Below are 12,841 nucleotides of genomic sequence, written 5' to 3' on the forward strand. Positions count from 1 at the left end.
GGAGGCAGGGAGAGAGAGAAAAGGACAGAGAGTTTTATCATGCAGATGAAGGCATTCTTTTTTCCCCTTGGCTTTTCCTGCATGGATTTTTAGGTTAATCTCATTTGGAGTCCTTACATGTCACACTCAGGAGGCACCATAATGCTTAGCAACCACTGGTGCTCTGTGCTGAGCACAACACCAACAGGAATTGATTTCTGAAATCTTAGAGAGGACAATGAGAGATTAGGAGCAATTTCACCACATAAAGCAGCCATTAGCTGTGGAGAGATAAAGAGATTCAAGACAGTCTAATGACAGAAAAGACATTATGAAGACAATTCAGGATGAGCAGTAGGAATATGGGGCAGAAGAAAATGTAAAAAGCCTGTAAAGACAATGATAAGGAAGTCTTTTCTGCTGAAGGTAAGGACAGGGAGCCATAACACTTGAACACAGCCATTGCCATTCTAGATTTGCTATGTGAGGCAGGAGGAAAGTCACTGAAGGAAGCAAGTAGCTGCTCTGGACCAGGTGAGAGCAGAAGAAGACCTTTCCTGAGCCCACAAAATGTGGAGGGCCAGGCCTTGCAGGGTCCATTTTCAAGATACCAAAAAAGGAGGAGTAGAGAAAAAATCCACACCATTATTAGGGGAACAAAGCAACTGACCTATATGACTTCTTTGTCATCTCTCTAAAAATCTTCTGACACTTAAGTCTGTACATGTTGACAGTATTGTAAATGAAAACGTGACCCAGTAGAGCTTTACCAAGGAGGAATATTACATCGAAAGATAATCATAAATATACAAACGTACTTCCCCTCAGCACATGGGAAGCAGAATCACCATTCCCTCCCCCCCTTGTATTATCTCATTCTCTTGGAGAAAAGGGAAGTGGATGTAGGTTCCAGATCCAAGTCCAGAATGCCCAGGGAGGGAGTCCCAAGCAACCTTGCTTATCAGAGTTTTCAGGCTGATTTGGCTGGCTGCCACCCCACTATATCTATAATCCTGACACCAAGGTTGCCATGGCTCAGATTTCCCAGCCTTAAGAATCACCTCAGGTACCTGAAGCTGAGGACAAATAACTCAGAACAGAAAAAACAACCTCCTTATGACCACTTCTCAAAGCTGGGCAGGGGAAGGGCAAATTCCTTCTTTCTCCTACTGAATGTCTGTGCTGGGTACAGCAGCCAGGTGCCCATCTGAAAAGATGGTGGAAAGACGATGAGCTTCATCACTTTTTTTAACCTTCTTACCTTCAATATTAGAATCAATACTCTATATTGGGAAACCTGTTTTTTTTTTGTTTTTTTTTAGCATGATGCCACTCTTTAGTGATGAGCCCCCTGCCTCATATCCTACAGATATCATCTCTGTGAAATGCACCATAGCTCTGCTGAACTCAGTGTTATCTCTGTAAGACCTCTCCACTGGTCCTCTGGTCACCAAATTCCTCTCAGGACTCTACTTTCAAGGTCTGATTACTAGCTTATCTTTCTTTAACAAGGGAAAGCTGACAGTAAGGCCATCATTGAATCTGAAACATTTCATCTACCTAAGGAAAGTTAAACCAGGCCCAAGTCTTGCCTGATTCCAAGATCAGTGCTTTTTCTGCTACTCCAGCAGTGTCCCTAGGAATAATTCAAAATAATTGTTCTGAGACTTATGGGGACTTGGAAGAGAACTGAAGAGAAACTAGGGGTCTTCTCAAGTTTTTAGACCTGGAGATATGTTCACAAGGGCAGAAAACATGCCACCTGCATTTTTGGAGGAGAGGGAAGGAGGGGCATTACATTTTTGAGGTCAAAGAGTCCTAGACTTATATTGCTAATGGAAATGAAGGCACTAAGAGTGGGTGTAACACCTGGGAAAACTTTTGTGGACCTGGAGATCTGGTGGCAGCTACTACAAGGTAGAGAGAGCGGTGTCTCTTGAAATCATAGAGAATTGCATTTTTTCCCTTCCATAATTGGCCAGTGTCCAAGACAGACAGATAATTCACATTCACATTTTGTATGTATATGCAGCTGACCAGGGTACAAAAATGTGCCATTTTCAGAGTCAATGGAAAAGATAAAGAGGAAGAACAGAAATCAGTCTGAAAGAGTTGCTCATGATGTAGTGTGGCAAAATACTGGCTAGGACATGGCGCCATCTCGTGTCAACTTTCATTCATGATGGGGATTCCTTCCTCCCTCCTTACCTCCCTCTGTCTCTGTCTGTGTCTCTGTCTGTGTCTCTGTCTGTGTCTGTCTGTCTGTCTGTCTGTCTGTCTGTCTGTCTCTCTCTCTCTCCCTCTGTCTTTCCCACCCTCTCATCCCATTAATTCCATCAGCTATGGGAAAAAAAATAGTTTCCTGGTTGGTGGCATCATTCTCTGGGCTGTCCAAGGTGCTTCCTCCAATTGGGACATATCTACTTACAGTGATCTTAGGACATAGAAAAGTCTCCCAATTTCCTTGCATTTTAGCATCAAATAATTTTTATTAGCTATATCAAGTACAAAACAACTAAATACCATAGGAAAAACTTAACTACTTGAATCATAGGAACTGGTTTCAAATCTTGGCTTTGTACTTACTGCTTGCATGACCCTGGGTAATTCATTCTTTGGATCTCAGTATCCTCTTCCACAAAATTAGACTATTGAACTAGATGACTTCTGAGGTCCTCTCCAGCTTTAAATCTATGATACTATCACCTGCCCTCAAAGAGCTTCTATTCTGATGGTGGATGGATGGGGGTAGGATACTACATGTATCTTGAAACATGCTCATAATACAAATGGAATGCAATGATCCCCTTCTACTCATTAAATAGAGAGCAATGGAATTTTGAAGGAGAGAAGAATCACTACTGGCTACTTGGATCATTCAAAGCTTCATGGATAAGGCAGCGCTTTAGCTGAGTCTTGAAGGAACACCAAGATTTCAACAGATGGATCTTCTGTGAAGATTAGAAAATACTAGAGCAACGATATGTCAGTGGGCGATCAGGGAAGAACTTGTGAGTCATATTAGCTGGGATGGAGAGTGCATTATAAGAATAAGTATTCAATATGCTCCTCAGTCACTTTTTAAGTATGGAGATAACTCTAGAGATAGGGTCAGGAGTGTGTTTGAACCAGCTCATACAGACCTCTGAAAGCTGATTGTTAAATTTTCAGGGTGAGCATTTAGATCACATAATTCAATGCATGCTACATTTTTTGTTTCATTTGTTGTGAATTTATTGTTTAACTGATTGTCTACATTTAAGAAAGTGATGGAGAAAATGTTTTTCATGCAGATTAAAATGACAAGTGTGCCATGCATATTTTCCCCCAGAGAGCTGCTTTTTAAGCATTTAATAGCACCCCATGAACAGAATAGTTCCATTAACTTGGTCTGACATTAGTCTTTGTTACAGCTTGGAGCCTCCTACTACGTGGAATCAGGAAAACCTAAATTCACATCCAACATAAGACATTAAGTAGCTGTATTACCCTGGAGAAGTCATTGAACATTTCAGTCTCAATTTCTTCACCTGTAAAATGGAGATGATAATAGTCCCCTCAAGAATGGTTATAAGAATAAAAAAAAATGATGAAAAATTTTAAGTGCTCAGAAAACCTTAGGGTGCTTTATTCATGCTAGCTATTATGATCACCATATAAATATCTGTGTCTTTTTAACATGCAGAGTCCAGAGGCAGGTATATATCAAACACCCTTTTATTGTTATTGAGTTGTTTCTATAGGGTCTGACTCTATGTGAACCCATCTGGGGTTTTCTTGACAGAGATACTGGAGTAGTTTGCCATTCCCTTCTCCAGTTCATCTTGCAAACGAGGAAATTGAGGCAAACAGGGTTTTCTTACTGGAGTTCTTTGTCATTTCCTCCTCCAGCTCATTTTACAAATAAACTAAAGGAGACTGTGTTAAATGACATGCTCAGAATCACAGTTAGGAAGTGTCTGCGGCCAGATTTGAACTCAGGAAAATGAGTCTTCCTGACTCCAGATCTAGCACTGTGCCACGTAGCTCCCTTTCAGGCATCCTACACTCCACCACTCTGCTCTTTCATCTTTACTTCTCATGTAGCAATATGTGCCCGGATGTATCACTCATATGGCTCCTTCCCACCTTTTGATCACATCTCTTTCTTTTCAGACTCAGCCTTGTTTCAGCCACTCACCCCCAGGCAAGGTCATTACTAAGCAAGCTAATTGGATATCAGCGTAGGAAACATTAAAAGCACTCCACACATCTATCTCAAACCTTAGCATCCCACTCACTCCCAGGTCCAAGCCTTCACAGCAGATCTCCCCCTCAGGTTGGAGTTTGGATCCCCCCTCTTTAGTGTGGTGCAAAGAGGGGGCATAAAACAGCCTTGCAGGTTTTGCTGCAGAGTTCTTCTGTCAGTTGATAAAGGGTTTTAGAATCTTGGGAAAGTCAGTTGGCCCTGGGAACTCGTGGAGAGAATCAGGGTCCATCTGAGCTCCTTCTTTGGATTGAAACCTGGCCTCTATTTTGCAGCTTTTCCTTTAAAAATTGTTAGTTTAGGTAATTCCTTTGAATCTCCCTAGCCTTCCTTATTCCCACCTTCATTTTTCCCTACCTGAATGTCTGAGAAGTTTTGAAAGGAGAGTAGATCTGAGTGTTAGTTTCAAATCTTGATAGTTTAGTCAAATAGGGCTCACCCTTGTTACAAACTTATCTATTGAATCATTGTATCCAACTTTCCTACCCCTTTTGGCTACAAACCCTCGCAGGGCTGAGTAGGCTGGTCCCTACTCAGTCTGACGTTCCTGCCTCCCTTCCCCTACCTGAAGCTTTCTCTAGGCGGCTGTTAGGGTTCCCTAGTATCCTCTATCCTCACCAATCAACCCTGAAAAAACAATAAACCCCTTTTGTCTTTCATCAAAACCCTTTGGCTACTTCATTAGTTGATTAATAAGAGAGGGAGGAGGGAAGCTGGAGGTATCCATTTTGGAGGAAATGTAACTTCAGTACTTCCTCTAGTCCCTTCCTTAGTGAACCTGCGAAACTGACTAGAAGCCTCAAGTCAGTTTCAAGCCGTTCTTGGCTGGCTCTAACCTGGCTCTGTAAAAGGGTCCCTTTTACTTGAAGGGCTCAGTCTGTTTCCCTTCAGGGCTGTGTTTTGTCTCTAACCTGAGTATCCAGTCTGTGTTTCCCTGCTGCTGTTGCCTGCCTTAGATTAACTCATCCTCTCCCTTGCAACTCTTTATACCTCTGTGTTTCTATTCCCTAAACTCAGACATTCCCTTACTTCTCCTACCACCTCAATTTACCACCTCTACCATGATACCTTCCTCATCCACTTTACTGCCTTAGGGTTTCACAAAACCCTATCCACAGTGCCTATCCTCAATTCTAACCATACCTCTGACTTAATTTCCCTACTACCTAACATATTCCCTTGATTACCTCCAGCCTTTGGTCCCTTGCCTTGCCTTATTCCCTATTCTAACCAGCTACTACCTATAGCCTAATCCCCTTATTACCTCCCTGCAATATTCCCTTATTGCATCCTGAAATTCCCTTATTTACATTAGTTTCCTGGCCTCAGAACAGCATCAAGACAGAGTCAACCCAGAAAGTCAGCGTCTTCAATCAGGTCTACTCCTCCCACTGAGGCCACAAAGGGAAGGGACCAGTCATCCAGTCATCCAAAAAGAGATGTGGGTACGAGACTTCTTCACTGGGGTTATTGGTGCTTCTGAGGATGCTAGAAGAGTAATGGTGGCTCCTGGATCCACACAGCACAATTCTATTTGGTCCTAGAGGGAGATGCAAAAGAACAAATCAAAGCATCTTAGTCCTCATTCAGCACTCAAATATGAATAATTAGAGCCATTCAAAAGTGGAATGGGAGGGGGCAGCTGGGTAGCTCAGTGGATTGAGAGTCAGGCCTAGAGACGGGAGGTCCTAGGTTCAAATCCGGTCTCAGATACTTCCCAGCTGTGTGACCCTGGGCAAGTCACTTGACCCCCATTGCCTACCCTTACCACTCTTCCACCTAGGAGCTAATACACAGAAGTTAAGGGTTTACAAAAAAGTGGAGTGGGCTGTCTCTGGAAGTGGTGGGTCCCTCCTCAGTGGAGGTCTCCAAAGAACACCCCACTCGTCAGGTGTGTTAGAGTGAGAATAAATATCCGAGTGTGCCTCGGACTATTTCTATGACTGCTAAGGTTCCTTTCCAATTTGTAAATCATCTGTGATTGAGAGATTTGCCTAAATAAAGAGCCTGGATGATGGAAAGGCTCAGGTGTGCCTATCCCTGCAGGCAAGATAGGTGAGGGAATGTGGATGCTCTCCTCTAAAGGACTGACATGTCTCCAAATAAGAGCCTGGAGCCCTCCTGGTTCCTGAATCCAGCAGACAGATGCCATAGTAGATGAGTCTGTTGTCCTAGTCTGGTGGTGATGCACAGCAGTGGGTGGTCAAATGAGCTGGAAGGCTTCGTGGAACAGATGGATTTTGAAGAGCTGTTTGGTGGAGACAGCTTGATGTCATGCTAACTGACAAACTTTTTCTTGTAAAGTGGATAGCCAGAAAGAAAGCTTGAAGTTGTGAGTAGGCAAAGGGCAACCACAAAGGGAAAATGGCAAGTGGGAAGGCTTGGAGACATTGAAGAATACAGAGCTTTTGGTGAAGGTTAAGTTGGAAAAGACTTTGGAGGCAACAAGGCAAAGTAGCAGTCTTAAAGAAATTTAAAACTTTGATTTAAATTAAATTTTTTTAATGTAAAGATTTTTTTAACCCTTACCTTCAGCATCTTGGAGTCAATACTGAGTATTGGCTCCAAAGCAGAAGAGAGGTAAGGGTAGGCAATGGGGGTCAAGTGACTTGCCCAGGGTCACCCAGCTGGGAAGTGTCTGAGGCCAGATTTGAACCCAGGACCTCCCATCGCTAGGCCTGGCTCTCAATCCACTGAGCTACCCAGCTGCCTCCAATCTAAAGAAATTTAAAAATATATGGATCCTATGTATAATTGTAAAACGAAATATTGAATAATGGATTCTTAAAGTACTAACATGGGAAAAGAGCATTTGGTCATCTAGTCTCCACCTTTGTTTTTAAAGATGAAGATAATTACATTTAGGAAAGTAGCAAGGGGCAGCAAGGTTGCTCAGTGGATAGAGAGGAGGGAGGCAGAGAGAGAGATGGAGGAGGGAGGGAGGAAAAAAGAAGGGAGGAAGGAAGGAAGGAAAGAAGGAAGGAAGGAAGGAAGGAAAAGATATATCATGTTTTATAACCTGCTAAGAAAAAAGAAAAGGAGAAAAAGAGAGAAGGAGATTAAGAGTGAAAGAAGAAAGGAAAGAGNAATACCCCCCTATTCCCACCCCTGTAAACAAGGTGGGATATCCTGGCCCTCCCAGCAGAGGCATCTGAACATCTGGACACCAGAACTCCAAAACTATCCTATCTCTTTCTCAGACTCTGAAGTTAACCCCTGCCTAAGGTTATTCTCCCAATAGCTCTCTCACCTCCCTGACCTTTCCTGAATTCTGGGCTTTTTCTCAGCCAACCCATGGAGAGAAGGGGGTGGGGATGTGTCTGTAGACCCCTCTGTGGGGGTCTCTACAGTCTGGCCATACTGCTAGAAATCTCTCTTCTTCCCTGCCCTCCTTCTATCCCTCCACCCATTCCCCCCCATTTCATCCCTACCACATTCCCTGAAGCAGACCTCTCCAACCCCATTCTGTACTCCCAGAAACCTCTGCTCAGGAACTATGGGAATTACCTGGACCATGTGGGCTACAGACTCTATTCTCAATACTCTTGTATCCATGTTGGGGGAAAGAAAGAGAGACAAAGATGTAGGGGGGGAGGTAGGAGGGAGGGAGGGAAAAAGGAAGGAAGGAAGGAAGGAAGGAAGGAAGGAAAGAAGGTTGGAAAAGGAAGAAACAGAAGGAGGGAGGGAGGGAGGAGGATTGATGAACACATTAAACAAAGAATAGCAGTAGCAAACCATATAAAGAAAACAACCACAAGATGGTGCCACAGCCTAAAGAAATAGAGCCTCTCGAGATAGCCTAGAGAAAACTTACAAGAGGAACCATTGCAGACTATTGATGGAACTGTTTCCTGTGTCTTAGGAGCTCTGTAATTGGCTCTGGAAAGAAGCACAAACATCCCTTTCTTCTGGGCTTTTTGAAGGTCATATAAGCCATGATATGTTCCATGGAAAGGTATCTTAGAGGTCATTTACTCCAATTCTCCCATTTTTCGGAGGAGGAAACTAAGGCCTGGGAAGGGAAAGTGACTTTCCCAAGTTGCATTTTTTAGATTTAGAGTTGCAAGGGATCTTGGAGGCCAACACGCTAGTCCCACACTCCAACTTTACAATTGAGAAAGGGAAAGTTCAGGACCAGAAAGTTTCCTGCCCATTTGTATTCAGGTCTGGGTGTCCCAGGGCTCTTTCCATTAGGCAATATTTTCTTTTGCTTTGTGGACTTTCCTTTCATCCTCACACCCTTCAGGATGCAGACTTCCAAATTCTCCCCCTTTGGGAAAACATCACAGGAACCAAAGCTAGGTTGGCTGTTAATGAATTATATCCATTACCTCAAGTGATCCTCACAATGGCTCTGGGAGGGAGGTGTTATTTTTATCTCCATTTTACAGATGAGGAAACTGAGACTGAGAGATTTCCTGAGTTGCTGATGCCTTCCTCTCTAAACTCCCCTCATTTTTATTTGATTTTTATTATGTAATGAAATGTGATATAACCCAACATAGTATATATATAACAAACATAATAAATATATGATCTATACACTGTGTTATATAGATCATATAATAGCTCAAGAGCTGAAAAGAGCCTCAGAGGCTGGCCAGTCTAACCCTTTATTTTACAGAGGGGGAAATAGGCTCAGCAAGGTCCAGTAGCTGGCTCAAGGTCATCCAGGGATGTCAGGGAAGGATTCGAACCCAGGTCCTGGGTCTCCAGAGCTACTGTTTCCTCTTTTGCATCTTCCTGACTCCTTAACTGCACATTTTGCACCTCCCTTCCTCCATATGATGTAAGCTTCCTGAGGGCAGAGATGGCACATTGTTTTGTCCCTGGCCATAGTAGGTATGTAATAAGCTAGGGATGCCACAGTGCACACAGCCCTAAGTCTAGAGTCAGGAAGGGTCATCTTGGCCTTAGATATTCACTAGCTAGGTGACCCTGGAGTCACTTTATCTTGTTTGCCTCCATTTCCTCCTCTGTAAAATAAGCTAGAGAAGGAAATGGCCAACAACTCCAGTGTCTCTGTCAAGAAAACGCCAAGTGGAGTCATGAAGGGTCAGACACAACTGAAAAACAAGTGAACAAGATGCTTAATAAATTCTTGGAAGCAGTTAGAAGTTGGACAGATCAAGAAGATCTGAGTTCAAATTCTACCTCCAACATGAGCTTTGTGACACTGAGCGAGTCAATTGACCGCTCTAAGCCTCCATTTTCTCATTCGTAAAATGGGAATAACCAGAATACTTCCTCACAAAGTTGTTGCCAAGATCAGATTAGGCAATATGTGTAAAATACTTTTTATTATTTTTTTAGTTTGCCAGATATTTTTAATGACAGTTATAAAAAACCAAAAACATCTTCCCCCACCTAGATAGCTTTTTAAACAAATCATTTGTTTTTAGTTACAAATATTATATGAAAATGCCTTTTTTTCCCTCAAAACTAAAACAAGAACAATTTTTGCACAAAATGTCTGATTTTTTCTAAATTCTTTGGGAATTGGGGTGCTGATAGGGTAGAGAGAAAAGTCTGATCTTTTGATAATTTAAAATCAGAATTTTCCCCTACCCCCCTGTAAAACACTTTTTAAAGCACTGTATCAATGCCAGTCATTATTGTTGTTATTGACTGATTGGCCAAGGCTCCTGGGTGCCATGGCTTTACAGCACTATTTTGACTCCTCTCTCCTCCACTCTGGGTCATTTAAATAATCCTATTCAGTTGCTCAGTTTTCTTGGGGAAAGACCATGCTCTTGGTTTGGGCCACCATCTGCAGGGCCACTGGGATGCTCTGGTGGAACTCTAGTGGTGAACTGGAGATCCAGGAATGGAGCTAAAGAAAAAATGGCAGCTGAGTTCACTCTCCAAAGACTGATGCCATGGGACAGGATGAAATTAAAGAGGGAGTATAGAGAGAGGAAAGAGAATGGGGCCAGGAATGGAACTTTGGGACCAATTCCCACATTTGGAGGGCAGAAAGAAGAAAAGAAAGCAACAAAGAGAGGAAGAAGGATTGGGCAGAGGGCTTGGAAGAGAGCCATGGCAGTCAGAGAAGACTGTGGAAGCTAAGGAAAAAAAGAGAAAGATGGAGGGGGCAGTAAACAGCATCAAAGAAAATGAAAGTGCTTTGATAGGCCTGGTAGCTTGGGCTCTGCTGGGCATGGGGAGGGGAATTTTCAATTGGAAGTATAGAAAAAATGAGCAATAAATGAGAATATTCACTCACAGGATGAAAAGCTTCTGTTTTCAAGCAATCCATCAACATTTATTAAGCACTTGCTACACAAGAGGCATGCTAGAGGCCAAGGAGAGTCCCTGCCCTCAAGGAGCTTACACAAATGGTAGAGATTCTCAGGGAAGCTTAATCTTAAAGGCTCTAGCAAAGGAAATGGTCAGTCCATCATTCAGATAAGAAATTTCCTGATAGTCTGGAATTTGTAACTTTGCAAAGAAAATCAGCTGTAAGACCTTTATAAAGTGAACTGGGTCTGGTAGAGAGAGAGATGGGATCATAGATTTAGATGTGGCTCTCATCTTACAGATGAGGAAACTGAGGCCCATGGTGGTTAAATAATGCACCCAATGAGGTCACAAAGTAGTAAACACCAGAGATGGGATTTGAATCTGTGTCTTCATCTTCTTTCTACAATCCAATTTTCTTGGGGGTCATTCCTTAATGTTAAATAGGTTACATAGTCAGTACTTGTTTTGTGGGTGATGAATGTATGATAAATATAATATAACAATGTATTTATATATTTTATTATAAAATTATAAAATTATAAAAATATAAAACATGTTTATACATTTTATTATAAAATATAACTATTTTATTATTATAACATGATAGAATATATAGAATATAATGTAGACTATAATAATAATAGAACATATAGAACATAAGTTCCATGAAGGGTGTGACAGGACGCCTGCTATGCATTCTTCAGTGGGCTTCCCTTTTCCTTCATGGGAAGTAAAGTGGTTGCCATAGGGACTTTGGCACACTCTTTGCCTGCCTGTATGCTTGGCCCTTCCCTCAGGGAACAAAATCTAATCAATTGAAGAGATTCATTAAGCACTGTGTTAACAAGATGCTGAGAGAAAGAGAAAAATGGCAAAATCCCTTCCCTAAAAGGAGCTTAAACTCTGCTGGAACCCACAGACTACAGGAGGCAAAGAAAGTTAATCAAAGCCTGAGAAAAATCCTTTTTTGGATGAAAAGGGGGTCATTGGTGACTTTAGAGAGAGCAATGTCAGCTGCATGGTAGAATGGGCTTTAAGCTTCAGGAGGCTGAAAAGGGATGGATGGGTAGTATAGACCACGAGAGCTACCTATCCCTTCCCCACAGAACTGTAATGAATAAAGAGTTATAAATCTTCTTCAGGCTAAACATAACTAAATCTTTGATTCATTCTTCCTAGGAAAGAAAAACAGAAAAAAGGGAGTGTGACGCATAAACTCCAGCCTGTTTCTTGAAGGTCTCTATAGCTATTGAACCCTTCTATGATACCCAAGGTGGCAACACAGGAAGGATGTAATTGCTCAGCCTAAAGCCCCTAGATCAAGTAGAATATAGGAATTTAACGCTATTAGAATTTAAGGGCAGCTGGGTAGCTCAGTGGATTGAGGGCCGGGCCTAGAGACGGGAGGTCCTGGGTTCAAATCCGGCCTCAGACACTTCCCAGCTGTGTGACCCTGGGCAGGTCACTTGACCCCCATTGCCTACCCTTACCACTCTTCCACCTATAAGTCAATACACAGAAGTTAAGGGTTTAAATTTAAAAAAAAAAAGAATTTAAGCCAACAGCATTGGAATAGAGGTGATGAAAAACTGAGTTCCTGGATTGAACCTCTTGGACCAAGTGGCCCATATCCCTGGGTCAAGTAAAGGTCTCCCTGGACCATACCAAGGCTTTGTACCAAGTGGAAGAATTTCTGGGCCAAGAGAGAGAGATCTAGGGAATTCCAATAGAGTCACAGTGCTGAGAAGCATACCCAGTTCCTACCCTCCAAAGGTTTTGGGGAGGATCTCCCCAAAAGGGGGATTTCGGCCATGTGGCAAGCCTGGGTATTTTCTGTTTCTGAGGGATTATACTATAAGCTTAGAGGACTACTGAGGTTGCTGGGGATATAATTCTCACCAAAGTGGAAAAGTGAACAATCGTGATTGTTTGTGGGCTAGAGTACAAGTCATTCTTTATACAGATGGTTTCCCATCATCAGCTTCTCTCTCACTTCTACCCTTTGCTTCTGGTCTTGCCCTCTGTGGCCAAGCAGAGCAAGTTGAATCCCTCTTTTCATTTGATAGCCCTTCACATACTTGAAAATAGCTGATATTTCTTCTCTCCTAGGAGTGCCTCAGTTGACCTAATGAGACTGCTCAGAGTACAAGGTCTCCTACACCTCCGTCCTAGAATATCAGAAAGGAGAAATATATCCTCCCAAGGGCTGTCTGCCTGCTTCCAGGATATGGCTCAGGATGACTAATCTAAAAGCATTTTTCTCTTAAGGAGTCAGGAAAACTTAGAGATTGATTGCTTTGCTCTTGGCAAGTCATTCTATTCTGAAAAATGAGAAGGTTTGGACTGATTCAGCTCCAAGATCCCTTCCAGCTC

The sequence above is a fragment of the Gracilinanus agilis genome, chromosome 4 (assembly GCF_016433145.1).
Source record: "Gracilinanus agilis isolate LMUSP501 chromosome 4, AgileGrace, whole genome shotgun sequence".
NCBI lineage: Eukaryota > Metazoa > Chordata > Mammalia > Didelphimorphia > Didelphidae > Gracilinanus > Gracilinanus agilis.